Raw genomic sequence first — 27,564 nt, 5'->3', positions numbered from 1 at the left:
ATAACATTTAAAGTCAGGGCAGGAAGAGATGTTCATTTACTAGGCTGAATAAAAGCATCATTTTTCTTATTAGGTATTTTCTTCATTTACATTTCCAGTGCTATCCCAAAAGTCCCCCATACCCTCCCCCCCACTCCCACTTTTTGGCCCTGGCGTTCCCCTTTACTGAGACATATAAAGTTTGCATGACCAATGGGCCTCTCTTTCCACTGATGGCTGATTAGGCCATCTTCTGATACATATGCAGCTAGAGACATGAGCTCCGGGGGGTGGGGGTGGGGGTGGGGGGTGGGGTGGGGGTGGTGGTTACTGGTTAGTTCATATTATTGTCCCACCTATAGGGTTGAAGTTCCCTTTAGCTCCTTGGGTACTTTCTCTAGCTCCTCCATTGGGGGTCCTGTGTTCCATCCAATAGCTGACTATGAGCATCCACTTCTGTGTTTGTTTGGCCCCAGCATAGTCTCACAAGAGACAGTTATATCAGGGTCCTTTCAGCAAAATCTTGCTAGTGTATGCAATGGTGTCAGGGTTTGGAGGCTAATTATGGGATGGATCCCTGGATATGGCAGTCTCAGCTCCAAACTTTGTCTCTGTAACTCCTTCCATGGGTGTTTTGTTCCCAATTCTAAGAAGGGGCAAAGTGTCCACACTTTGGTCTTTGGAAACTCAAAAGCATCATTTTTGATAGCTAAAATAGAAACATCCAAGTATCTAAAGGTGAGTGAATATGTAAGAAAATCAATGCATATGCATGAGTGAATATTACCGACCCTAAATAAAAATGAATTCTGACAAATGCTGCAACATTATGAGTTTTGAACTCACCAAGCCAAATAAATAAGTGAATCACAAAAGGAAAAATATTGCATTGCTTGAAGTATCTGAGAAACTTAAGATAGTCAATATCACAAGCAATAAAAGACAGAATGAGGTAGAGGAGACAGGAAAGTATTGTTTAATGGGTGTGGAGTCTCAATTTATAAGATAAAGGAGTTGTGAAGATAGAGAGTGGCAATAGTTAATTAAAATGGCAATGTAAATGCTCTCAGTAACATGAACTGCATCCTTAACATGATTAAGATGGTAAAGTCTGTGTTATGTATGTTATAACCTAGTTATATGCTTGAAAAACTAGTGGAAGTTAACAGAGAAGTTAAAATGAATGGGAGTTAATGGAATATGATGCAGATGTTTCTGCAGACATATCAAAGTGCCAGTGCTTTGAACTTCAGCTCTCAGCCTTGCTCACGTCTTCTTTTTCCTCTTCTCTTTCAATTTTTCATCGGTGCATATCACATATTTATGGGCTTTATAATGACTTTTCATTCAAGTAAATCATGCATTTGACTATGTTCATCCCTCCTTTCGTCTTTTCCATAAAATTTTTTTTTGATTCACCAGGCAGTTTCATAACTACAATTATTTCTACTTTTGTGGTAGTTGACATATTAATAAGGCTAATGTGGTATTACTTTGTAATTTTGATTTAAATTTACCTAGTGATTTATCCTTTTAAATTTCCTGTTGATGTCATAAACAACAACAATGAGGACAACAACAACAACAACAAATCACAGCTTTAAGGAGTAGGGGTTTATTTTGGCTAACAGTTCTGGGCTATAGTTTACCATAGCAAGCATATCACAGGGCAACAGAATCCTGTGTGGGCAATTGCTGCATCATGATTTGGGATTTTCTTTTTTTCCTGGAAGCACAGTCTTTAGTTTATAAGCAGTTTTATAAGCCATTGAATATTCTACAAAACAAATTACTTTCTGTTGACACAAGTGGGGATCTGTTTTGTTCTTTATTAAATCCTAATGGAGTGGTTGCTGGCTCTGGAAATTACAAGCCATGGTCTCTCAAAGAAATAAGATTCTGAAGAGATTGGCCCAGGTGCTTGAACTGAAGGTAAATAGATCTTGTTAGCAACATAAAATGGACTAGGGTACCTGTGATTCTGTATTAACATAAATCCTTACCTGAGATTATTTAGAATAGGAAGTCTATTAAAGATAAGACTTACGAAATAATTCATCTGGAAAAATTAAAAACATAAGGGTGTGTGTGTGTGTGTGTGTGTGTGTGTGTGTGTTTGGAGTACGATGGGATTTTTTCCCCAATCTGCTCAGAGAATTTAAAGAAGGAAAAACGATAAACCACAATGTAAACTTCTTTTCATAAAGCGAGGTCAGATAGCCACAATAGCCTCTGTGCTTCCTTAGGGAGTCTCTTCTTTCTCATCTGTGCTGACTTGGTAGAGGGAAAATGCAGACGTACAGTTAGAATGGGATACTTCCTATTGCTGAATTGATCGGCAAGGCAGGGTGGATCTCTAACTCAAGTGTTGGGTCACTTACTGGATAGAATGGGACTAAGAAAAATGAAAGGCAAGTTGGACAGATCTCCAAATGCCCAAGATTCTTGAAAGCTCAAATACCAGTCAGGATTCTTTGAAAGAAGCAAAAGAATCCATTGTGTCAAACTGATTTTTTTTTCTTTTATCTTGACAGGTCTGTGATGATCTTAACTTCAGAGATTTACTCATTTGTTATACTGGTCACTTATCTTTGTAGTGTGGCCAAATGCCAAATATTTGACAAAAGAAACTTAAGCTCACAGTTTAAAAGAGGATACAGTTTATCATGGTGGTGTGGAGTGCGAGGTATACTTCCTTAGTCATGAAACAGAGAGAAAAGAATGTTGGTAATCAGTTCTTTCTCCCCATTGGAAAAAAAATTGTAAAAAATCCAGGTCCTCAGACCTTGGGATTATACCTATCACATTCAGGGTAGATACTCTATCCTCAGTTAAACTAGAAATTTAGAAAATCCTCGTAAGACCTAAGGAATTACAGAAGGTATGACTCCTAGATGATTCCCAGACTGGTTGAAAATGAAGTGCTGCTTAGCATCACCAGAGACAACCAACAGAATGAAACTGGTAGATTGTGGTGCAGGCACATAAATAGATAGACAGACAGACTAGAAACTAGCCTTAATAGAGAGATTAGCTCATAATTATGGGAGTTACTAAGGTTCATGACAAGTATTCTAAAAGGCAAGAGAGAGAGAGAATGAGAGAGGGAGAGATAGATACCTATACAATGACTCAGTGCAAGTCCTTGGCTGATGTAGCCTCCAGTCTGCAATATAAGGTATAAATCCTGTGTGAATTGGAATCTGCTCTTATAGGTCTTGACAGCTCCAGAGCTTTGAAAAGGGGAGAAAAGTGGTCTCCTCTCTGTCTTTCCATTCCTTCCTTCCCAGCTGCCAGTTGATCAAATGGGGCTTGTGCACACAGAAGGTGGACTACTTCTGTATGTAGACTACAAACTCATATAGGAGCTTCTCCATAGATACCTTGAAAAATAATCTACTCATTCTTTAGGTTCTCTTAACTTTGCCAAGTTGACCCACAAACACCATCATACCAGGAAGCCAATCTTCTACCTGTCCTGTCATGTTCCTCCAATCCAGTAATCCAAATCTGTTCCCAGCATGCTGGCTTTGCTGCAAACAGAAATTATGAGCTGGAAGGAAAAGGTTTAACCAACAAAAGCAGTCACAAGGCTTTGCTCATTTGCAATGTCAGAAACCTGGAATATGTTTGAGAACAGATTCCAACAACTCTACCAATGAAGGGAGAGATGTAATTTTAGACTGAGTTGAATATTTTGTGTTGAGTGCACTTGCCAGAGATCCTGGGTTCAATATGTTCACTTGAACAGCATTTCATAAAAATGTGGGTGCAGTGTTAGTTGATGCTAGAGCTATGCTGCCAATCACTCCTTAGGATCATGTAGAGAAATGAATATAAAGACAAAGAAATACTGGGACATATTGATAATGTGTGAATTACTTATCAACATTTGATCATAACCCAATGCAGGAACCAGAAGCATCTTCTTCAATAAGCTTCCACTTTAACCAAGAAATAAGTTTCAGAGATCTGTCTTTTATAGTCAAAAGGACTTGGGCTTCTCTTACTTGATAAAGTCCCAGGGGATTGGGCTCAGTGACAGAGGGAAGGCAGACATAATTATCATAGATAGGTGGACTTGAGCAATGATCACAGGGTTTAATTGTCAGGGATCATTGGCAGAGGTCAGCTGATTAGAGGTTCCCAGGACTGAAAGAGATGCTATGTAGCCCATTATTTCCTTGATCTGTATAAAGTAATATCAAAGCAATAAGAATGCTTTAGGTAATCCAAGGAACTAGATTTATAATTTATAACGCCTCTACTGTCCCACAGACTCACAGCTCATAACAAAGAATGCTAGTAACTGGAGAAAGTACCCTATGGCATGCTGCATGGCTCGTCGTGCTAATTCCAGGTGACCAGCATTAACTGTGGTCCACTATTTACTGGGTTCAGGAAGTATAAATGGGGGATGATCTGGGATTGCCTTATGGCAGGCCAACATGCACCCAGTTACTTTCCCAATGTCCATACGTACCTAGGATAGACATACTCTTAAGAATCTCTATATTGCTTCTGTGTCCATAGAGTTAAAGCTCTAGCAAGGTGTATGGAAGCCTCTGCACTCAAAGTGCTTCCCAGATCAACACCACACACTTGCTGGGGTAGAAGGATCAGTGTTACTATCAGACAGTTGGAAAGGCAAGGCTACAAATTGCTCTTGTACCTTCAAATCATTTCCTACCTCATTCAGTTCTTAGATCCTCGTTTAGCTCTTCTTTGTGAGCACTGAGAAACTAGATGGGTCCTTGTTACAGTATCAGTGGTTTATCAGAGACAATAAGAGAATGACTCACACCGATGCTGTGGCTCCATATGTGGCTTGTTTTCTGAAGCCTGTGAGTACAGATTCTGTTACCCAATATACACTTATCAAGTTGGTAAATGCTCTTTTTCTAATACCCCCCAAAGAGGCCACAGAATCTGTTTCTTTCTGTTGGCACAAGCAACTGTGAGCCAAAGGCTGTATCATTTTGCTGACACTGGGTGACAAATTAGTTCATGGATTGGCAAGTCTTCCTCCAAAGAGGCAAATAGACAAGTTAGGCTTTGCGAGCTGCATATGGTCTCTGTTGCCTATCTTTTTCTTTCATGTTTAAACAATTTTTTCAAAGTAAAAAATGGTCTTTGTTTGCAAGACTTATATAAGATAGATTGCTAGCTAGATTTGGCCCCCAGGTTGTGATTTTCTAACCCCCGATTCACTCATGGGGACTTTAGGGATCTCAGTGGTCCTTAAAAATACTATCCTGCCCCATTATTCTTCTAATTCTAGGGTTACAGGGACTAAGGAAAAATTGGGGTGTTTCATGAATATCTTGACACACTCTTCACTATCAATGAAATTAAATCCACATAAGTTGAGTGATCTGCCCATGACACTCAGCTTATTTTCAGGAACCTGAATTTAGAAATGGAGATATTAGGAGACTAGCCACAGGCTTTGGGGCAAGTGAACAGTGAGTATCTTCGAAGACTCTAGCTTCTCCTGTTCTGTCCTCACATCCTTCTCACTGAAGGCTCTGAAAGCTAACCAGGGCTGAGACTGTAGACTCAAATAGCTAAGCTTCAATGGAGGACAGATTTCAGTGTCCAAGAACCAGGGTTTTGCAAAATTAGGTCCTTGGAATATTGATTTTGAGTCTATTCACCAGTAAGCCATTTTGACTGAGAGTACTGTCCAACACAGATAAAAGCCCGTCAAATTTTAGCATTAATTGTGTACCCCAAATTCCTAAGGAAAACTCTGCTTACAGGTAATATAAACAATTATGTGCCATGGGAATATAAACAAAGGATTCTGAATTTGTTGGAAACTATGTAATTGAGCAAGCAGAGATGACTTATCTATTTTTGCTCACTTTAAGAACATTTTAAATTGGTTTGTGTATAATAAAATTTTAGCCTGTGTATAATAAAATTTTAGTCTGTCATCAATACTTACATAAATAAACTTCAGCCTCTCTGGAATATAGATTGTCAAGAAACAATCATGCTGTGGTTTACTATTTCAAGTAGTATGCTTTCTGTCTCTGCAATAGTAAAAGCCACAACCCCGTGCTTTATTATAAAGAGCACCGCAAAGTGTAGGCAGCATTTTTATTACTTTAGAAAGGCAAAGCTTAACAACAAAAAACAGATTAGGGGTTTGACCTAAACAGTGAGAGATTCAACTTTCCCATGCTGTGTTGGCTTAACCCATCTCTAAGTGCTGTTGTAGCAATAAGTACTTGAATCTCTCCCTTGGATTCTATGACCTTTAGCAGAAATATTTTGCTATGTGGATATGTGCATTCACCAATCACTTTTATCTTCGGTATTTGAAGGTATGTTTGTTTTTAGCAAGGATCCCTACTGGACTGGTTCCCAGCATTCCTCTTAAGTTGAAATCCTAGCTTGCAGCATACTACTCTCAGAAACAATGACAGGCTGCCCTCTACAGCCCCTGGATAAGTGTAGACACTTGATCTGAAGCTAGCCTACTTATGTGTGGGGCAGCCTCCTATGAGTTAAGTTGCTGTAAGAGTGTCTCTTTTCTACAGGAGAAGTTTTAATGATCTTAGCCCGGTGGATTGAATTGTAATTTAGCCTAAAGGGAATAGATCATATTCTGTCAATGATAGGAGGAGACAAGGAATGTCTAAATAGAAATAGAGATGATGAAATCTGCTGCAAAGTGTTGATGATCAAAGATTCAGAAAAGAATGAAACAGTGGTCACAGATGCCAAAGCTGAAGCTTTCCTTCATCTCTCTATTCATAGCTGTCCCATAGAAGGTGACTGCTTCCCTAGGAATAGCAACAAAACAGCTATTCTACAGAGTAGGGACCTACGAGGTAGACCAGATGCCATAATGTTTTGGTATTGAATTATTCACCCACTATATCACTATATATGTTCATTATAGCTACTACCCTTACTTTAAATGTGAAAGTCATAGAACATGAACCTCATTCTATTTTAGGGCCTAAGAGTTTATATTCGGTTCACTTCCTTCCATTTGAACAGTCATCACAGCCAAGCACTTTTTGGTTCTAACATGTCTTCTCCAGACTGTTGCTGCCATCTTATTTACTCAGAGGAGGAATAGCATGAGCCATGGCTCACTAAGTTCCTGTTTCTGTACTAGATACCACTGTGCCATGGAGTGAATGTGGGAAGGGATGACCAGGAGCAGAACAGGCACACAGAGAACAGGCCTCTTCTAAGGCCTTTCTTTGATATAAGGTACTTTCACAAGAGTAACCAAGACTGGCAGTGTTATGGGTTGCATATGAAATGTTCCTACAGGTTCATAAGCCTAGGTCATCAGGTGGTGGCACTATTTCGAGGCTTCTGGAAACTTTAGGAGGTATGAAGAAAGTAAGAGGTAGGGAGCAGGTCTCTGCCAGTATCTTGCCCCAGGTCTACTAGTCTTTGACTACAATTCTGACCCATCAGGAGGTGAAGAAGTTCTTCCCCAACATGTGCTTATCACCAGGATATTCTGCCTTAATGCTCGAGACAACCAACCATGGACCAAACCCTCTGAAATGATGAGAAAAATCAATCTTTTTCCATTTAACTTGTTCTCTTAGGTATCGTGGTTATAGCTATGCAAAGGTAACTGATACAGAGAATGCTACATATTGAACATTTGCTTCTGTCTGAAACTCATACGGCAAAACTTTAATAGAGCCTTTTACTGGCAAATAGGTCCCAAGAGTAGACCCTTTATGCATGGATAGCATTTCTGTTCTTACATGAGGATGGCTGAAGAAATGAACTCTGTTGTGGCCACATAAAGCTCTAGCTAGACAGTGCTTTTGTTTGTTTGTTTGTTTGTTTGTTTGTTTTTCTAAACCAGAAATGGGCCCTCCCTAGGAGTGCTATCAAACGGTCCTTTAATCTTAGACTGTCAAGGCTTCACAACCATGAGCAATAATTATTTGCTATTTAGACCACCCACTCCATTCTACTGGATTGTTCTGAACTGCCCTTGACATGGCAATAGAGCAGAATTATGTGAGAGCCGATGCTGCTTGGTCTGACAACAGAATTCAGGATATATCCTGGATCTTAATTCTCTGTAAAGCTTTTAATGCCTAGCTAAAGAGACAAATCCAGTTTCTCCCTTACCTACTACACTTAAATCAGTTTCAAAGCCTGCTTGCAGGAGGTATAGTCATCTCTACATAGTGAGTAAGACCCAGAATAAAGCAAGCACTTTTTATTGTCATAGAGAACTCCTTGTCTTTCCCCCTATGAGTCCCTGTAGGTTCATATTTACTTTGTTTTGCCATTACAAAACACACCAAAGTACTTTATTAAAAATCGACACATGATTCAAGTTAAAACTCTGTTATGAAAACTTGATAAAATGCTCAAACTTTGGAAATAGATGGTGCTCCTCAACTGTTTGTGGTATAACTCATCTATCAAATTTGTAAAAAATAGTCAAGGCTACAAGCATCTAGGATTTTGTTGGTTCAAAGCAAGAACATACCGATGATCTCAAGTATCTTCTGCTTTGTGGAAAGCATAAAGGGACTAATCCATTTGCTAGCATTAGAACATTCAGGAAGCTGAAATCTGTCCTGAAAACTGTTACTTCATCTTAGACCAAATGAAGTGGTTGTCTTTTCTTATTGGTAAATTTCTTCTGTGCTTTTTTTTAATATTTCAAATTGTTCTATTTGCTTATAAGTGCTGTGTTTCAAAAGAACATTTCTGAACCACCTGTAATGATTTCTCAGCTTTTACTGTAGAGAATATTATGGCAATTCTCTAATAAGCTTATGTTCTATTTGCAAAGAAAAATGTGTTCCTTTCTACTTTGTGGAATATAAGGCAGAAATGAACACACCAGTGTATATTCAAAGTGACTGAAAATTCAAGTCTTCAGTGAGTTAATGGTTTTACACTGCATGCTCTTATTTCTGTATTATATAGGACACAATATTTTTTTAATAACTCAGATGATTTTTTTTCTCCCTGTGGCTACTCTAATTCTCTGTGTTTGCTCTGATTTTACATCTGTGAGAAGGAGAAGTATAATGGTTACCAGAGAGAGAGAGAGAGAGAGAGAGAGAAGGTTATGGAATGGGAAAGGCTTAGGGAATAGAACAACGAAGTGGAAAATGGTGAGAGGAGAGAGGTCAGAAAATGAGGATGAGAAAAATCCAGAGAATGAATGTGATCATTTGTTTTCCCTCAGAAGCTGGTAGCCCAGAGGTAATCAGTAGGAACCTTGAGACCCATTTTAAAAAATTCTAACAATGGGACTTCTCACATTCTACATTTATATTGATGTGGCATCACTGTATATATGTACCAGTGGGCAAAGCTGTCTTTGTGGGGGACCAAAGTTCCTACCCATGTTGTGGAAAATGTACAAGTTTTCAGGAAAATGTTTCTTAGATGGTATGCTATGGTTGAACAAGCCTCGTCCAGGCAGGAGATCTAAGGCAGTGTTAGTGAAAGGTTCAAATTAGATCCAATTTGGTCAAAATTAATTAAAAATAAAATTTCCTAGAAAATGAGAGTTTGTATCTTTACATAAAATAAAACAGGATTTTGGTTTCCAGGAGGAACCTGTTATACAGACACATTGGTAAACTAAGGCCAGCACAGATGGGGACCAATGGTCTTCAAGAAGGACATGTACAAATCACACTGGAAGGGTGAGGTTGTTACTGGATAGCCTTTGCTCAGACATAGTGTGGAATATTTGACAATTATGTTCCTTGATATCCTTACTGTATCAAGTACAACCTACTTCATGAAGATTATTTCGTATCCTTCCAATTAGACTTGGTTTCTCCTGCTTCTTAAGTTTTACAGTTCTTTAGATTGTTTTATTGGTACATAGTATATCACTTGGTTTTGAATCAATTTGTGTACTTGTATCCTTGCCTTTATCTTTCAACTAAATTTTGTTGGGATTATCCACATGCTTCCATATTCCTGTCCCTTGTGTGTCAGAGATACTCAATAAATACTTATGTTAGAGCAAACACTGTAGAAAATAGATACTAGAACATTCAGGGACATCAACTTTAAATACACTAAGTGATGAAAGTAAAGCTTTGCCTTCTCCATCTCTCTCCTTCCACCACTAAGTTCAATCCACGTTTGCTAGTAGTTGTCTATCTGAGTGTTTTCTAGGAGAGATCTGAAGACATTGGAGAGAGATCTGGAAAGGAGAAGGAGGCACTAGAAGAGGTTTTGCAAAGAAATTTCACTACAGGCTCTGGTAAAACATCCTTCCCTGTGGTACCCACTTCAGTTGGTGTCTGTGAAACCATGTCATCTTTCCCAGGTTCTGTAAATTGCTTCCGTGGCAAATACCAGGTTTTAGATAATGATGACATAGATAACCCAGAACAAATATATTAGAAGATTTCCTGAAGAGACGATCTCCTTCTTTACTTGTTCATCATTTCAGTCTCAGTGAAGGCATTGCTGAGCAGAAAAAAAACAGCACAGTGCCTCATAAAGTCTAGTAACTCAAAAAGCCAGACTCTGGGAGGCAGGAAACACCAGCACCTTTTGACAGAGAAAAGAATCAGACACCCCAATGGAAGGCAACTGACAAAGTGCAGGCAGACTATGGATGAGAGCACTGTGAGTGAGGTTTTAACTTGTTTGATATAGGAGTACAATTTTTGTTTGGATGAACCAAGGTCTCTCGGGAAGCTGTCTCACTTGAGTCAGTAGTTTAATTGAAGAATGGTGGTGGCCTCAGTTGTTTTGACTCACTCTGGTAATCACATTGTGTCTGTGCCACAGGTAAACCAGGCCACTGGAAGATAACCATGATCCTCCAGGTAGAGATAGATGATTCCAGAAAAATAGATCAAGAATGGTAATGTGACAATATTATTGGATACATAGAAATTTGTGAAAATAAGGGTCCTCAGAAAAATTATATATTTAAATATGAAATGCAATAAAGTATTCAAAAGTAATATATTTCTGTAAAGAACTTACTTCCCCCATAAATCTCCCTGATGTTATAAACATTTCTTGAAATATGTCTGATATTTAAGTTTCTCCTCAATTTTATGCCACCAGTGACATAATTATGTAATAAAAAGCAGTTGAAATGGGAACATGAAAAATAACATTTAATTTAGATGTTTTCCCACTTCATGTCTTTTGTGAGAAAATAATAGCTCTATTCTTGTTGAAGCAAAGCAGTAAAATGTTACTCCGTCTGAAGACCTCAGTCTTTAAGTAGAGCTATCTCTGCCCAGTGATTGCCTACAACACCCTCATTTGTGAGTATTTTTTCTGGAATTTACTAAATGTAATCATGTACCTTATTATATTATAATTTATAGACATGGTTTTCTTTAAAAAATAAAATTTCATGTTGTTTATTGGGTATGACATAGCCATTACATACATGAACTCACATTAACTGTGATAACATGCACAAGTCTGAGCAAGTTAAAAGTTTCAGCAGAGATGGAGGAGTGACTGGAGGTGATGGATACTAAGGGAGGCAGAGTCATTTTCCTTTGGGGGATGACTACTGGCAGGTTGCCCATGCTACTGTGGCTGACCCCATATCCACGTAGCAGCATTAATTGAACTCAATGGATTAAAAAAAAAAAAAAAGAATACATGAGGTAGGGAGGGAAATGTGTTGGGAGGATCTGGGAAAGGGAAAGGATATGATCAAAATACATTGTATAAACACATGAAATTTCAAAGAATAAATAAATAAAATTAAACATATAGTTTCAAATAATTCAAATATATATATACATACATACATATATATATATATATATATAAACTTCTATTAATATTTGTGTGTCATTCAGATAAAATGTCTTCATATAACTGGACTAAACAAAACAGATTCCCTTGGACAAATGTTCTTAATCTGGACTCATGGAACCACTCAGAGATACCTGAGCACTCCTTGAGAAGTTATGGGCTGCATGGTATGTAGAGTAGGTCAGTAGAGTCTTTAAACCATGGGTTGAAAGTGAAGAAGACACTCTTTCTTCCATACAATTAACTTGTCATAAGATACTATTGGTATTCAGACAACATAATTTGGTTTTCTTTGCCCTACTTAAGAACGTAAACCGAGTTTATACTAGTTTTCAATTTACTCATTCAATGCTGCTTCTGCTTCCTCAACTCTAGAATAGCTAAGGAGTGTTCCAGGGAATATTTCTAAAGCATTGTGACATTGGGGATATCCCTGTCTGGTGATGGTATCTCCTGCGGTTTTCTGAAGAGCTGATTTTACATATGCTTGAATGAAGTGCGGCATGGCTCTAATGTAGCCACAGGCCATTCTGAGGTCATTGCTGGCACCAGCAGATGGGCCACAAGTTTTGTTTTTTAATGATTTTTTTTGAGGTAGGTTTTCTCTATGTAGTATTGGTTGTCCTGAAACTCTCTGTAGACTAGGGTGGCCTCAAACTCAGAGATCCACCTGCCTCTGCCTCCCAAGCAAGCACAGCCATTCAAAGTGCGCACCGCCACACCTGGCTGAGCTACATTTTTTATTGATATGTAACATAATGATTCCTCTTAAAGGCCCTATTGGGGCTTTCCTACCACATTGGATTTCTCTTCTAACTGATGCTCAAGCCTCCTAGTGTCCCTTAGCTTCAAGCTTCCCTCATCACGTAGGCAACACACAGACATCAGGGATCTAAGCTCTGGAGGATTCAGGCAAGTACACAGTATACAGGTTTTCATTTTGCACACAGTTACATATTCAGGATCTCCTTGAAGACTAAAATTTTCAAAAAAAGAGGAAACTGGGCTTTTATCCCCGGGTTTTTAAATCACATACAGCAGGATTCATATTATATTCCTTTGACTCTGAAGTTCAGTGCTGTGTTTACAGATTATGGATAAATTGTGTTCTTTTCCCTGATTCTCAGGAGCTAAGACTATTCAAAAATAGTGCCTTCATCAGGGTTCCTGGAGAAAAAGGAGATCATTCAAGAGGTCCTTTAGTTCATATGATTGGTGTCATTTAAGAAGAAGAAATTAAAGCATAAGATTCCATGAAAGACGCCCAGAGAAGTGGCATCTACAAGCCAAGGAGACGTACCAAACAAATCAAGGCTTCAGATTCCTTGATCTTGGAGTTGCATTGTCTAGAACTCTGAAAGAAATGTTCCCGTGTTTAATCTATCCAGTTTTGTGTTGTCTTGGAGCAGCCCTAGAAAACAAAGATAGCCATGTTGCATACAGTTCCCATCTCCCTGGGATGGCAGTGTTCTGTCCTTCCTTATACTTCAGAGTGCTGTGGCCAGGAACCGCTTCACACATAGTTAGTTATGACATCCCTGTTGCAATGGAGCATGCTGGGATTGGTTCTCACACAGTCACACATACACTTGCTAGCATTTTGAATGCTTTGTTCAAGTTGTCTTTTGTTTCTTTCCCATTCAATTGGGGATGATTGAGAGAAGATAAAAATCAACATAGAACCCTCAATTCTATAACTCAAATAAATATACCAACTATCACCCCACTGTCAATGTGAGTACATGCTCAGAGATCAGCTATTTTTTGCCCTCTGGAGAATAAGTCTACAGACCTCTTCAAATTCCCAAATGTGTTTATGACCATAAGAATATTAGTAGCTACCATCCAATTATATTTGAAACATGATTGAATTTGAAATATATAATTTACATGCTATTCTAGAAAATACTATGCAAAGTAAGAGCAGAATATTTATCTTCAATAAATGTAAAATTATATTACACACGCTTCATTTTAAAAACATCTCTTATCTAATTTGCCATGGAAAAGAAAAAGTAAACTCTCTGTAAAAATTCTAATTTCTTCTTCAAGCTTACCCAGGAGGGAGTCCCACATCAGGGGATTACAAAATGAGATTTCTCCTGGGACAAGTCACCCTAGGGCCACCAACAACAGTGAGAAGCATTCTATCTCACTCCTTGCTCAGGCAAGCAGATGCACTTGCACGCAGGGACCCCGGCACTCCTTGGGCTGCTCTTCTTTACTTCCTACTTTCTGTTATGACAGTCTTCAAGAAAGCAGAAGGAAGAGAAGCTAATAGCAGAGGAACAAACCCTGGTCCTCTTCTCATTGGGTAATTCAGATGCCTTTCCTCCTAATCCAGTCTGCAGCTCCTATCCATCTCATTGCTATTATCATTGCTTGACATGGTAACATGACTACTATCCTTGGCTAACTGGATTAGGGTTTGGTGACTGTGTCAATCATAGTGCTTCAGTGTGAATTGGCAATTGGTCCATAAGTCATGAATTTCAAGGGGCAATAGTAACCACATAGCAATGCATATCAAGAAGCAAAGAAACTCTGTGGAAAAATAGAAGGGGGTAGTATTGAAGCAGAGAATGAAGTAGGAGGGAAATCCGTATGGAATATTTGTTTTCAGTTTCCCAAAGCCTAGCTTCATTCTGTTCTTGGTGTCCATGAGATAGTTAACTTATTTCAGAATAATTCACCCTCTTTGCCTAAGTCAGGAAAAATTTTAATCTCTAATAATATTGTTTTGAACTTAATTACACATACATAAGTGTATGTAAGTATACAAATAACAAAATTTAATTTACAATGTTAACTTTTTAAAAAAAAAACTGGGCCAAACCACTCCTATATACAAGTGACAAATGGACCAAGAAAGAAATCAGGGAAACAAAACTTTTCATAATAATCACAAATAATATAAAATATCTTGAAGTAATTCTAACAAAACAAGTGAAAGACACATATGACAAAAATGTCAAGTGTTTGAATAAAGAAACTGAAGATGTGAGAAGATGGAAAGATCATCCATGCTCATGGATTGGTAGTATTAACATTATAGAAATGGCCATCCTACCAAAAGTAATCCACCGATTCAGTGCAATTCTGATCAAAATTCCAATAGCCTTTATAGATTTTAAAAGGACAATATTCAATTTCATAAGGAAAAACAAAACAAAACAAAACAAAACTCCAGGATAGCTAAAACAATCCTGAACAACAAAGGAATTGCTGCAGGTTGTTGATTTTAAGTTGTATTACAAAGCCATAGTACTAAAGATCACATGGTATTGGCATAAAAATAGACATGTTGATCAGTGGAGTTGAATTGAAGACCCAGATATAAATCCATACACATATGAACTCTAATTTTTGATAATGAAGCCAGAAACACACATTACAAAAAGACAGCATCTTTATCAAATGGTGCTGGTCAAACTGGCACTCTTCATGATGAAGAATGTAAATAGATCCACACTTATCACCCTGAGTCAAACTCAAGTCTAAGTTGATCAAAGACTTTAACACAAAACCAGATACACTGAATCTCATAGGGGAGAAAGTGGGGAATATCCTTGAGTGCATTGGTATAGGAGAAGACTTTCTCAACAGAACACAGAAAACACTAAGATAAACAGTTAATAAATGGCATCTCATAAGACTGAAAGGCAGTCTTTGTCAAATTGGACAAAGAGGCAGCCCACAGAATAGGAAAAGATTTTACTCATATAGAGATTAATTATTTAGAATATACAAAGAACTAAAAAAAAAAAAAAACCCTAGACATTGAAAAATCAAATAATGCAATTAAAAATGGGGTAAAGATCTAAATAGAAAATTCTCAGTAGAGGAATCTCAAAGGGCCAAAAAACCTTTAAAGAAATGTTCAATATCCTTAGCCATTGGGAAAATGCAAATAAAAAGATGGATTCCATCTTATGCCTGTCAATAACATATATCACTGATAGCTCATGCTGGTGAGGGTCAGGGGAATACTCCATCACTTCTGATGGGAGTTCAAACTCTTATAACCAAGATGGAAATCAATATGGCAGTTCCTGAGAAAGTTGGGAATTGATCTACTTCAAGACCCTGATATACCAGTCTTGGGCATATACCCAAAGGATATTTTATCTTACCACACATAAGGACACTTGCTCAACCATATTCATTGCAGCTTTATTCATAACAAATAAAAACTGGAAACAAGTTAGATGTCCCCCAAGAGAAAAATGAATAAGAAAATGTACATTTACATAATGGAGTTATTACTTAACTGTTAAAAACAATGGCATTATGAAATTTGCAGGCAAGTGGATGGAACTAGAAAAAATTATCCTGAGTGAGGAATACCAAATACAGAAAGATAAATATGGTATGTATTCACTTATAAGGGATATTAGCCATTAAGAAAATGATAACCAAGCTATAATTTATAGACTCAGAGAAGTCATGTAAAGAGGAAAACACTAGCAGGGGGTGCATGGATGTTAAAATAATTTTAAAATCAATTTTTCCTTTCCAGCTGTGGCTCTAGAAATGACAACTTTGAGGTTAATTATTGATTATCAAATGCCTAAGCTACAAGGTTTTGACTCACTCTCTGCCTAGTTCCTAACTTATTTAGTCTATTTAAACTACTTTATACGTACCATGTAGTTAGTTACCTTCTCCTTCAGTCCTGGCCTGCTTCTTTCTTCACATCTCTCTTATCATCATCCTTAGCATCTTCCTGAGTTTTTAGCTGTTTTCTGCTAATTTACTTCTGTCTCCCTGACTAGTCCATCTCAGCTCTCTCAAATCTTTCCCCAATTCTCCCTTTATTCTCTCAGTATCTACCAGAATCCCATTTCCTGCCCCAGCTCATTGGCCATCAGCTTCTTCATTGGCAGACAATGCTTATTCTATCTATACCTGGATCTTGGGTCTCGCTAGGAGAAGAAATAGAACAGATATTAAGGGCAGATTGGAAATAGGTGGGGTTGGGTGCAGGTGGCTGGGGACCGGGTGGCAGGGTATGGGGTGGAGGGAGAGAGATGGCTGGGATTGGGGAGGGGCTTTGTGGGGATGGTGTGAAAATGAGTGCAGTGAAACTTCCTAGACTATGAAGATGATCCTAATGAGGACTCCTGGAAATGGGAGTGTGGAATCTCAACTGGCCACCTTTTACAGCCAGGCAAAGCTTTCGTTGGTGGAATCAGAGTGCATGCAATTAAGCTATTGGCTAAGGGGTTCCCATGGAAATCACCAAACATCCCAAGCTATTGCTAAGACAAAAGGCTGCTTTCCACCAACTGACAGCAGGGCCCCATTGCTGAGGACAACACCCACACAACTCATTGAACATGAAGAAGTCAAGCTGGTGGGTATCTGGAACCCTCACTCATATGCTCTAGTCTCTTTGGCATGGGAAAATGCTTTGCAGGCTACTGAAAGAGAAATATGAACACCAATCCAGCCACAGAACTCCTGACCTATAATCTGTCCTGCCTAGTAGTCAATCAATGTGTGATCTGATCTGTGACCCACTTCATGAGAAGGAACCCATGCCCAACACAGTTCAAGTGACCAAGAACCAAAAACTAGATAGTGAAGAGAGTTTGGGGTAAATTAAAATATTACTGGGAAAAAGTCAATAAAATGATTTCTAATGATATTCTGCTATACTTGTAGATAAATGTCTTACCCAATCGTCATCAGAGAGGCTTCATCTGACAGCATATGGGAATGGATGCAGAGAGCCACAGCCAGACATTATGCAGAGAGAGTGTCTACATTGGAGGTCTCTATCAAATCCCTTCCCTCAGAGGCAGAGAACATGGAGGACACCAGGGGAAAAGACCCTTGGAATCAACCAAGTAAGGCACACATGAGCTCACAGAGACTGAAGCAGCAAGCACAGGGCCTACAATAGGTCTTTTGCATGTATATTATAGCTATTAACTTAGTATTTTATGGGACACGTTACTGTGATAATGAGTGAGTCTCTGACTCTGGTACCTGCTCTTGGGACTCTTTTCCTTCTGTTGGGTGGCTGTGTCCAAGTTTGATATGGTAGTTTTTGCTTCATCTTATTGTATTTTATTTTGTAATGTTTGGTGGTTGTCTCTTGGAAGTCTACCTTTCCTAATGAGAGACAGAAAGGGAGTGAATCCCCTGGGGAGGAGCTGAGAGGAGTAGAGAGTGGGTAAACTATAATCAAGATATGATTAAAGGTATGAGAAAAGAATCTGTTTTCAATACGAGAAAAAAAATGGGCAAAACCAAAGACTTGCTTTGCTGAGTTTCATAAACATGAATGGATGGTTATGGTTAAGGACAAAGTCTGATAGCACACATTTCAGAAGAAATTTTGAATAGCAAAAAATTGTTAGAGTATAGATGCTCACAGTGGCCTCTCTAAAGATAATGAATATATATATTTGGAAATTATGCTAACTACCTTATTGCATAGGAGGTGTGATACCAGACTCATGGCCACTGGCTTGATTTTATTGCTTTAGAGAGCATGCTAACTCTTTGGAGTCACCTTTAACTTTTGATTCTATAAAAGTGTTTTGAAAGGAAATGAGAAACTATTCTGTCCTTCCCTGGCAAATGGAGTTTCATTTCAGGAGCACTAGTGGCTGAAACTCCAGGGCTGTGAAAGCAGAGGTTGAATGAATTTAAGCAACAGAAGCACTGGAATCTTCCAGACCTAAGCAGAGAAAGTACCAGCAAATAACCAAATAGGTACATAGCAGGCTGATGGAAATCTCTAAAATGCTGTGTGATACACAGATCTGATAGAACACTCCCCTCTTTTTATTTTAAGCTTTCCAGTTGATTTACATATATATGCCACATCCTTCTGCAAAGGAGATTGGTCAGAATGACCTGTGTCTGAATTTTAATCACACTGGGGCTTTTGAGGGGTGTCTCACTTTGAGTGTTCCTGTCCAGTCAGTAACTCTGCTTGACAACTCTATTTTAGAGGGAACAATTTTCTGATTCTGATGCTTCTATGGCAGCCTCTAACCTCATTGTCTAAGATCTCCATCTTCTTTTGCACTAATTTTTTTTCCCTCTGAAGCCAGAGAACAGATGCATTAGTTCTAGTGAGGTGAAGCTCTGGAGCCCCAGTTTCATTGTCTTCCATTCTGTGTATTTTTCTGGGCTGAACTTCTGCCAGCAGATGATCTGCACCATTTTTCCAGTAGATTGCATGAAGATGGCTGGCAACTGCATGTTACAGGTGCATAGCCAACACCTCAAGAGTGATAGGGTCTAATGGACAAGCTGGTCCTCAAAATCCCACTTTTCCCCCTTCAGTTCACCTATGATGATATAATGGCTGAGCAGAACAGAAATGAATTGGAGAGAAAGCAAGGGAGGACTTTGGGGACTAGGGTAAGAGGAAGGCAACCCAGCTTCTGACCCACAGGGTTTTGAGTCAGTCTTTAAGCACTTGTTGGAACCATGGTGTGTTCAATACTACTCCAAGCTCTGAGAGTGTAGAGGTTGAACAAAGTATCTGAAAAGCCAACTTAACAAATGAAACATCTAATCAAACTAAACAAAACTAACCAACCCAACCAAACAAATCCAACCAAGCAACTAGCCAACCAAAACCAATCAACCAAACAACCAAACCAGCCAACTAGCCAACCAACCAAACCAACCAACCAAACCAACCAATCAATCAACCAACCAATGAACTAACCAACTAACAAACTAATCAAATGAACTAACCAACCAAACCAGCCAACCAACCAACAGAACTAATTCAACCAACCTATCAGCCAACTAACCAACCCAACCAACTAAACCAACCCACTAGCCAAACAAACTAATCATCCAAACTAGCTAACTGACCAAAGGAATCAACCCTAACAACTTACCAACCAGCCAAACCAGGCAACCAACCAAACCAATCAACTAACCAAACTAACCATCCAAACCAGCTAACCAACCAACTTAACCAACTCAACCACCCTATCAAACAAGCAACCTAACCAATCAACCCACCCACTTAATTACCCACCCATTAACCAACCCAGCCACCAACCAATCAACCCACCCAATCAACCAACGGAACCAACCAGAGACACCCTCACACCACCACTAGCACCCCGCCCCCTACACATAAAAATTTAAACCATCAAACTCCCTGCCCTCATCAACAAAGATAATATCTAGTAGCAAATACTTGGGAAGTAAATGGATGTCTCGATTCAGGCAGTGACAGCAGGGGTGACAGCTGGGGGCAGAAACAGCTTCCCATTTTGTAATACTGTAATACTGTTAAGCACTGCCTTAACCCAAATTGATTTCACTGACTTTAAGATTCAAGGCTCTTTGTGTGACAAATGTCACACTTGTGTACACGCGTTTTTACTTTAGTTAGAGTGCCAGTTTAAAGGGTTGCAAAGAAGAAAAAGGACTAGTGTGCCTTTGTGGGTAAGCTCTGGGAAGAATTACCTCTGAGCAGAGTGGTCAAAACCTCTCTAGGAAAGCCGCCAGGTGGCACCTGTAAGGCGCAGATGGAGAGAGCCATTTGCCCCACCCTCACAGGCCGGACTATCCAGACTACCCCTCACCCCTCGGGTTTGTTCGCAAGGAAGTGGGGGAGTTTCAGTCTCTTTCCAGACAGCGTGATTACACACCAAAATTTTCTGACACCTCAAACACACCGAGGGCGGATTGTCTCCACACAACCAGGCTGTCAAAGGCACGAGCCTGGTGGTTGGGAACACTTAGGCACTCTGCAAGGTGGGGAGTGGCTGTGGGCTGCCCCTGTGCCCAGGTCTGCTCAGTCTGGGTCTAGGGGGGAAACACTGGCAAGGGAGAAGCAGTTCTCAGGACTGTGACACGCAGAAGTCAGCAGAACGTGGGACAGCGCTTTACACTCCTCTAACGCCCAATCCTCCTCCCGGGGACAGTCAGTGGGGACTAGTCTGAGCTACCTTCTCACATCCTTTTACATTTCCCCCTTCTGCAGTCGCTTCTCCTGTCCGGGTCGCATTGTGATTGCCTCCCCCCCACCCCCCCGCTTCGACCCTGTGATCCCGCACCCCAGGATGGGCAGCTGACCCCAGAGACAGCAGAGTCTGAGTGGTGGGTGTCAGTAAACAGAAGCAGCGTGTTGTGGTCATTTTGAGCTGTGCGGTCGGGCCACCAACTCCATCTGTGGCAGGGAGGCGAGCTGCACCAGTTGCGAGACTGCTGCTGCTCCTCTTTGGTGGCTGGTTGGTGACATTGGGAGGAGACCGCTCTGAGGGAGTGAGCCTAAGACGACGAGGAAGAGAGGCAGGGCATTGGGGGTGGGGACGTGGCGACAGTGCCAGGGGGCGTGTGAGCTGCGGGCGAGGAGCAACTTCTCCCGGGCGCGCGCTGCGGGGAGGCGGGCGGAGCGTGAGCTGCCAGCCCGGAGCAGGGAGCCGGGAGCGGGGAGGCTCGGCCCGCGCCCTGCACGCTACCATCCTCCGGGTTCCCAGCCCCGGGTGCTGAGCTCGCCGCTATAAATAGCAGGTTACAGCTTCTGCTTGGGCGCACACGCTTTCACTGGAGAACGCAGGAAAGTCATCCTGAAAAGTGTCTGCCGCTGCTATCGCCCCCAACTCAGCCTCTGCAAGAGGTAACATCCTGCCTGGGATCCTGGGGCTCGGGGAGGGAATTTTGCAGGGTGCGGAGGGTGAGGATGGGTGAATCCATAGGCTGTAGTCGTGCGCATCGGACAGCTCAGGGTGGTGGTGGTGGGGAGTAAGTCCTGCCTGAGAGACAGCTGGTGTGTTTCTTATCAAGTTTCCCAGCTTGCAGCCAAGATCGTCCCTTCAGCCTTGCTTCCCAGGGGTGGCTGCTGGTGGTACCCCTGTGACCCTGATTACTGTCTAGTGGAGCTCGATTGGTCTGGCGTGAACACCACACACACACACACACACACACACACACACACACACACACACACACACATGAGTTCCAACCCCCAGGTGACACTGAGTTCTGGCCCAGCTTATGGTCCCTTTGAGCTGTTCTTAAAAGATGCTGCAGCGACTGGGAGTGCTTAGGGACTGCTTCTCAACCCTAGTCCCAGTCACTGACTGTCTCCTGCTTCAGAGGAAGTGGTCCTGGCCCTTAGAACATGGAAGGCATGCTGGGGTCACAGTTGCCTAAAGAGCTCTCTTTTCATGGCTATCTCCAGCCTCACCTTCAGCAACTCCTGCCCTCTCAGTCCCCCCAACACCCCCCCAAGTCAGGCCTGTTATCCCTAGGCTACCTTCGTGTTCTACCTACCCCAAAGAGGAGTCAAGAAGGAGTTAGAAAATCAGGGCTTCAAAGTAAGAGAGGGTGATGAGAGGATCCTTTGGAGTCTCAAATTTGCACTACAGCCTACTTATGCTTATCTGGCCCCTCTAGGAGGGCAAGGGGCCTGAGCAAACCCAGGAGCCTGCTGCTAGTATGGACTTTCAGGGTTGCAACTGGCTAGTTCTAGGTGATGCGAGAGCCAGAGGCACCGGTGTTTGCCCCTCTCCACCTTTGATTTTGCTTCCCTCTGGGGAGGTGGTTTCTGCCCCAGAGGACACCCCGAGGTTTCTGTTTGGAGACAGAAGCTTTATAGGTAAGGATGTGCATATTGATGAGATAGTTGCAGCCACACAAAACTTATTGGAAAAACCCCAGAGGAGAGAGAGGCGGCAATGCTGTTAGGGGACCGAGGTTTGTTAAGGGAAAGGATGCTCAGTTGATTATGTGGTTCTGGCAGCAGCGTCAACTTACCAGGGAAACCCTGCAGGACATTCAGGCACACTGGTCTAAATGATGTAGAATGTCTTCTTTGTTCATCTTACTTTATGTTTTTCTTTCTCCTGGTTCTGGCTTCCTTGCTCTTTCTAAAATGACATTTGAGGTCATTATGTGGGTATTACATTTTGCTTACATTTCCCTTCAGTATGAAAGAAGTTATTTATAAAGGTGTAGCTCTATAAAATACATGAAAGAGCAGAAGACAGGGATGAATTCATCTCTCCTATGATGGGCACTAGGTGGCCCCTTTTATAGGTGTACATCTACATTTAGAGGACCTTGCTCGCACAGAAATTTTCTTAGTGAGTTCTGGAATGAGAATGATATCAATCTGACTTGGTTCAGAGACTCAGCAAGAGAGTGGCTGCCTGATGCTGTGTTAGAGGTAGAGTTAGGAGAGGTTTGGACAAGTGGGTACTGTCAGCTTACTCGGTGTGGGAGGAAATACATTAGCTCATGTTCTTTGGGATATACTCCAGGGAAACATTGACATGAAATCACAGTAATTGATCAGTGCCTCTGGGCTCAGCACATGGGCCTTAAACTCAAACCTGTAGGAGTTGCACTAAGTTAAAATGCTTCTGCAGAAAAATAAAGGAGAGAAAGAAAGAAAGAAGGAAGGAAGGAAGGAAATAAAGGAAGGAAAAGGGGGGCGTTTTATGAGAGTCCTGTGTATGTGAGAGAATATGTGTCTCTGAGCCTTGTGTATGTTTTGTGGGTTTTTTTTTTTTTTGGCTCTTTTTCTTCTTCTATTTTTGGTTTTTGTCTTGTCCTATTTTATTTTATTCTTTTTCTTTAGATGCCCGTTTTCTAATGAGAGGCAGAAGGGGTGTGGATTCAGGTGGGAGGAGGTGGGGGGATCTCTTAGGAGTTGAGGAGGGCAAAATGCAATCAGAATATTATGTATGAAAAAACTATTTTCATTAAAAGAAAAACATAAAAAATATAGAATTTTTTTTCTGTGAGTTTCTCTCAAAGGTGACTTAAGAGATTTTGTCCTTGAAAGGTTATGAAACGTGATTGTGATGAGGCTACAAGCTCTGTGTCATTGGGAAACATTTTCTGATTGGTTTTTATCATTCTAAATTGTATTCTCACTGATGAGGTAAACCAGTATTTATTTGTGATAAACTGATGGCCAATAGGGTGTTTGATATAGGGCTCTGTTCTGACAAAGTGAGAACAGCTTGATAAACTGAGTCTTGACCCTCAAAACATGTAAAGAATCATCAGAGTTCTGGGCAGAAGGTACTCTTAGAATATTGGCCTCAGCTCCACTCTGAGGATGCAAGTCAATTGAATGACTTTAAGTCTTACAAGATTCTTCTGTCAAAATACTGTCTGGCCCTAGTACTGTAGACAGGTCAATCAGCTTTGGTTAGAAGATGATGCAATTCCTCTTTAGTTTTCTGAAATGGAAAGTGAAATTAAGCGCTGGAGAAGCCGGCTATTTGTTCTACAGCATGCAAATGTAGAGTTTCTGATTTCTCTTCTGAAACCTTGCACTGCCTTCTAGTTCCTAGTCAGGCTAGTCCCCACATGGGCAGTGGGTAACGTCCAAGGCCTTCAGGCAAAATCCTATAAGGCACCCATGAAAGACAGGAACAGCTGCCAACCCATCTTATCTCTTAGCAACCAAGTAGACATCAGTCTCCAGGTAAGCATCCAGGATCTGAAAACACAAAGTCCAAACAGGAGAAAGCTGTAATTAGTAAGGAAAATGCTTACTGAGTATCTGCCATGTTTGCTTTTTCCACTCAGTGGTGCTAATAGTTAGAGAAACAAGTCTCATATGTTTTATAATCTGCATGGAGTCAGCGCTTTGTCATTCATACAGCATTTTCAATTGGAACATGTCATCGCAGGTTCAAAGCATGTATTTTCTATATTCTGTACTTTTATTCTTTTAAAGTGACCGATTTCTCTCTCTAAAGGCCTAAGGAACTTACTCCAAAAGCCATGTTATTTTGTTCTCTTTTTTGTATGTTGCTTAGAAATCTCTGCTAGAGAATCCTTAGCAGACACTGATCCCACACGTATTTTGATATTCAAACTGTTCAATACACAATCTCAGCATAAGTATTTCTCAATAGATAAATCTGAAGAATAATGCTATAACTGAGTTTTTGCACATTAGATTCATGCAGTCTTTGTGTGTTAAAACTTTAGTTGTAGTATATACCTAAGAACGATACTCGGGTAGTGGGAAACTTATAAGGAGCTCCCAGAGTCTCAGGTGTAGCTATCATTGAAGTCAGGATATCTCAGCTCATCCTCTTTATGTGTTTCAATGCTTCATCTGCCAATGAAACTGATTTTACAATGCTATGGCAAGGTTGGAGAGAAGGCTCAGCCCTTTTCAGAGGGTTTAGGTTTGATTCCCAGCATCTACATTGGTCAGCTCACAAGGGCTTTTAATTCCTGTTCCAGGGGATCTAAAACCCTCTTATGACCTTCCTCAGATACCTAGATACACATTGTTCACATAAAACCCATACATGCACACATACATACACACACATAAAAGAAATGCTGTGATGTTTTATGGATTGTGACTAAACCACAGACTAATCAGTCTGTGACTGTTGAAGGACTTGTCTTTTATCCGAGGCACTCTGGTTGCTCACATCTTCTACCCTGTGAGTATCTCATTATAGTCAGTCTGCACAAGGCCTGTGGTGTGGAGTCTTGAGTTTACATCTTTCCAGTTGTCTCTGTAATGTTGCTGACCCGTGGGTATCATCACAGCACAGTGCAGCACTCTTAAGTAATATTTTCCAAACTTGTTTTTGAGGTATATTTGGAGTAAGTCTGCTCTGCATTATGCAGTTATTGTTGCTACGATCCCTGATGGTATGTTGGGGACCATGCAGAAAGGTAATTGAGTGAATAAAGGAGGCTGAGTTTCTCAAATCATAGGACTTCAATGGAATTTCCTTTGGGAATTATTTAAATTAATAATTTTCATGGGGATAGAGATAACACTTTAACAGGAGTTTTGTCTATTATTTATCTATCAATTATCTATCCATCTATCTACCATCTAAGTGTCTAAACGATCATAAGTCTGCTTACCTATCAATGTCCATTTATCTATGTATCCATGTCTATCTATCTATCTATCTATCTATCTATCTATCTATCTATCTATCTATCTATCTATCTATCTTTCTTTCTTTCTTTCTATCTATCTATCTATCTATCTATCTATCTATCTATCTATCTATCTATCTATCTATCTATCTTTCTATGTATCAATCTATCCACTCACTTGGCTTTCTATTTTCAACAAAGCTATTCTTCAGGCTTAACAGTGAAATTATTCAATGGTTTTCTCTGATGTTTTCCAATGTTAGGGATGTTGTGTTGGACACGCAGGCTGTGTTAAAGCCATGTTGATATTACATCACTGAAGTGACAGTAGCAATGGTAAACTTCTTCCAAGGAACAAAAGGAAATGGAATGAAAACTTCTAGACACTATTTATATATTTATATATTATGTGTTAACTTAAAATATCACAGAAAGAAAGTGACTTTTTTTTATTTCTCAAAAGAGTGAGTTTTTAAAGGTTAAGTGGTTGTAGTTTAAAGAGAACTTTCAGAATTGTTCACTATGAAAATTCTATCTGAATGAGAGCTAGAAACACCTTTCAGGGTGAGACTAGTACCTTGAACCTGAAGCTCTCTGGATTCAATCCCACCACTGTGACAGATGAATTGCTTTAGTTTGGGTTTCTATTGTTTCAGTGAAACACAATGACCAAAAGAGCAAGTTGGGGAAAAAAGGGTTTATTTGACTTACACTTCTGTATTTCTGTTCACCATAAAAGAAAGTCAGGACAGGAACTTAAACAGCACAGGAACCTGGAGGCAGGAGCTGATGCAGAGGCCATGGAGGGCGCTGTTTACTGGCTTGCTTCCCATGGCTTGCTCAGCCTGCTTTCTTATAGAACCCACAACTACTAGCCCTGGGGTGACACTACCCACAGTGGGCTGTGCCCTCTCCCAAAAATCACTAACTAAGAAAATGCTCTACAGATTTATGTATAGTCTGATCTTATGGAGGCATTTTTTTCTCAATTAAGGTTTCCTCCTTTCAGAGAACTCTAGCTTGGGTCTAGTTGAAATAAAGCAATTGAGCACATGAAAAACAAAAATGAAATACAACAACAACAAAAAACCCTCAAGCAACAGCAGCAATGAAAATTTAACACCCATCCAACTATATATAGCTATATCCTACTGATAGCTTTTTGAGATGAAAATGTAGGTCCCCAGTAAAGCACTTGTCTAGATTGAGGAAGACCTTGGGAAGTCTCCAGTCATACATATCATACAATGAGCTAACTAGATAGAATTTTTATTTACAATTACAGTGGTGGTCTTGAGTAGGCATGTTACAGTCCCAGAATTTGAGAGGCTGAGGCAGGAAGACTGCCCTTCTAGAATATAACACTAAACACACATCCTCCCAGGCTGTCTAAGTCCTCCACAGAGAACTTGTTCTTAGAACTTTCAATGTAGTTCTTGTTTAATCATTGTTGGTTACTCTACCAGACAAAAGCCAAGAGGGGCAACCTGTTGACTAAGCTTTCTAGTACCTAAAAAGTCACTTAACCTGAGGGAAGCGAAGGAAAACTGAGAATCAGTGGCATGTTAACCCAAGGTTATAACCTGTGAGCTTGAGCAGAGACTTTAGCAGTGTTCAAGGAAGCATTAGAATCTCATTTATAATTATTTAATATCCAATGCTGTTCCAAACACTTTTGTATCACAGACTCACTAAATGTGTCCTGCTTGCAGATAAATATTTTTAAAAGCATTTTTAAGAGTTTACAAATTTTTATTGAAAATATTTTTGTAAGCTCTAGGTGTGTGTGTGTGTGTGTGTGTGTGTAAATACACTCAGTTCTGAACATAAATATCAGAAGCCAGTGTCTGTTATCCTGTCTTTCTCTGATTATTTCTTTAAGGGAGAGTGTCTCTTGAACCTAACACTGCCGTTCTCTGGGCTAGCCTGAAGCCATCAAGC

At 40.2% G+C, this 27,564-nt stretch overlaps 1 protein-coding gene and 1 pseudogene across 4 annotated transcripts in view; one reads left to right on the top strand and one right to left on the bottom strand.

The window, feature by feature from the left end:
- The window catches only part of LOC110300678 (glyceraldehyde-3-phosphate dehydrogenase pseudogene), a 34,299-nt pseudogene extending 13,090 nt beyond the window's left edge, over positions 1 to 21,209 (bottom strand).
- Inpp4b (inositol polyphosphate-4-phosphatase type II B) overlaps positions 21,171 to 27,564 on the top strand; it is a 793,726-nt gene continuing 787,332 nt past the window's right edge. For 3 of the 4 annotated variants that reach the window (XM_029480343.2, XM_085843791.1, XM_029480344.2), the window contains exon 1: positions 21,171 to 21,364. The gene's annotated coding sequence lies outside the window, so the exon portion shown is untranslated. The remainder of the gene's footprint in view (positions 21,365 to 27,564) is intronic. The other variant, XM_029480345.2, reaches the window with a different exon arrangement.

The sequence above is a fragment of the Mus caroli genome, unplaced genomic scaffold (genome assembly GCF_978045245.1).
Source record: "Mus caroli unplaced genomic scaffold, Mus_caroli_1 scaffold_10, whole genome shotgun sequence".
Lineage (NCBI taxonomy): Eukaryota > Metazoa > Chordata > Mammalia > Rodentia > Muridae > Mus > Mus caroli.
This window is presented reverse-complemented; position numbering and strand designations above follow the sequence as displayed.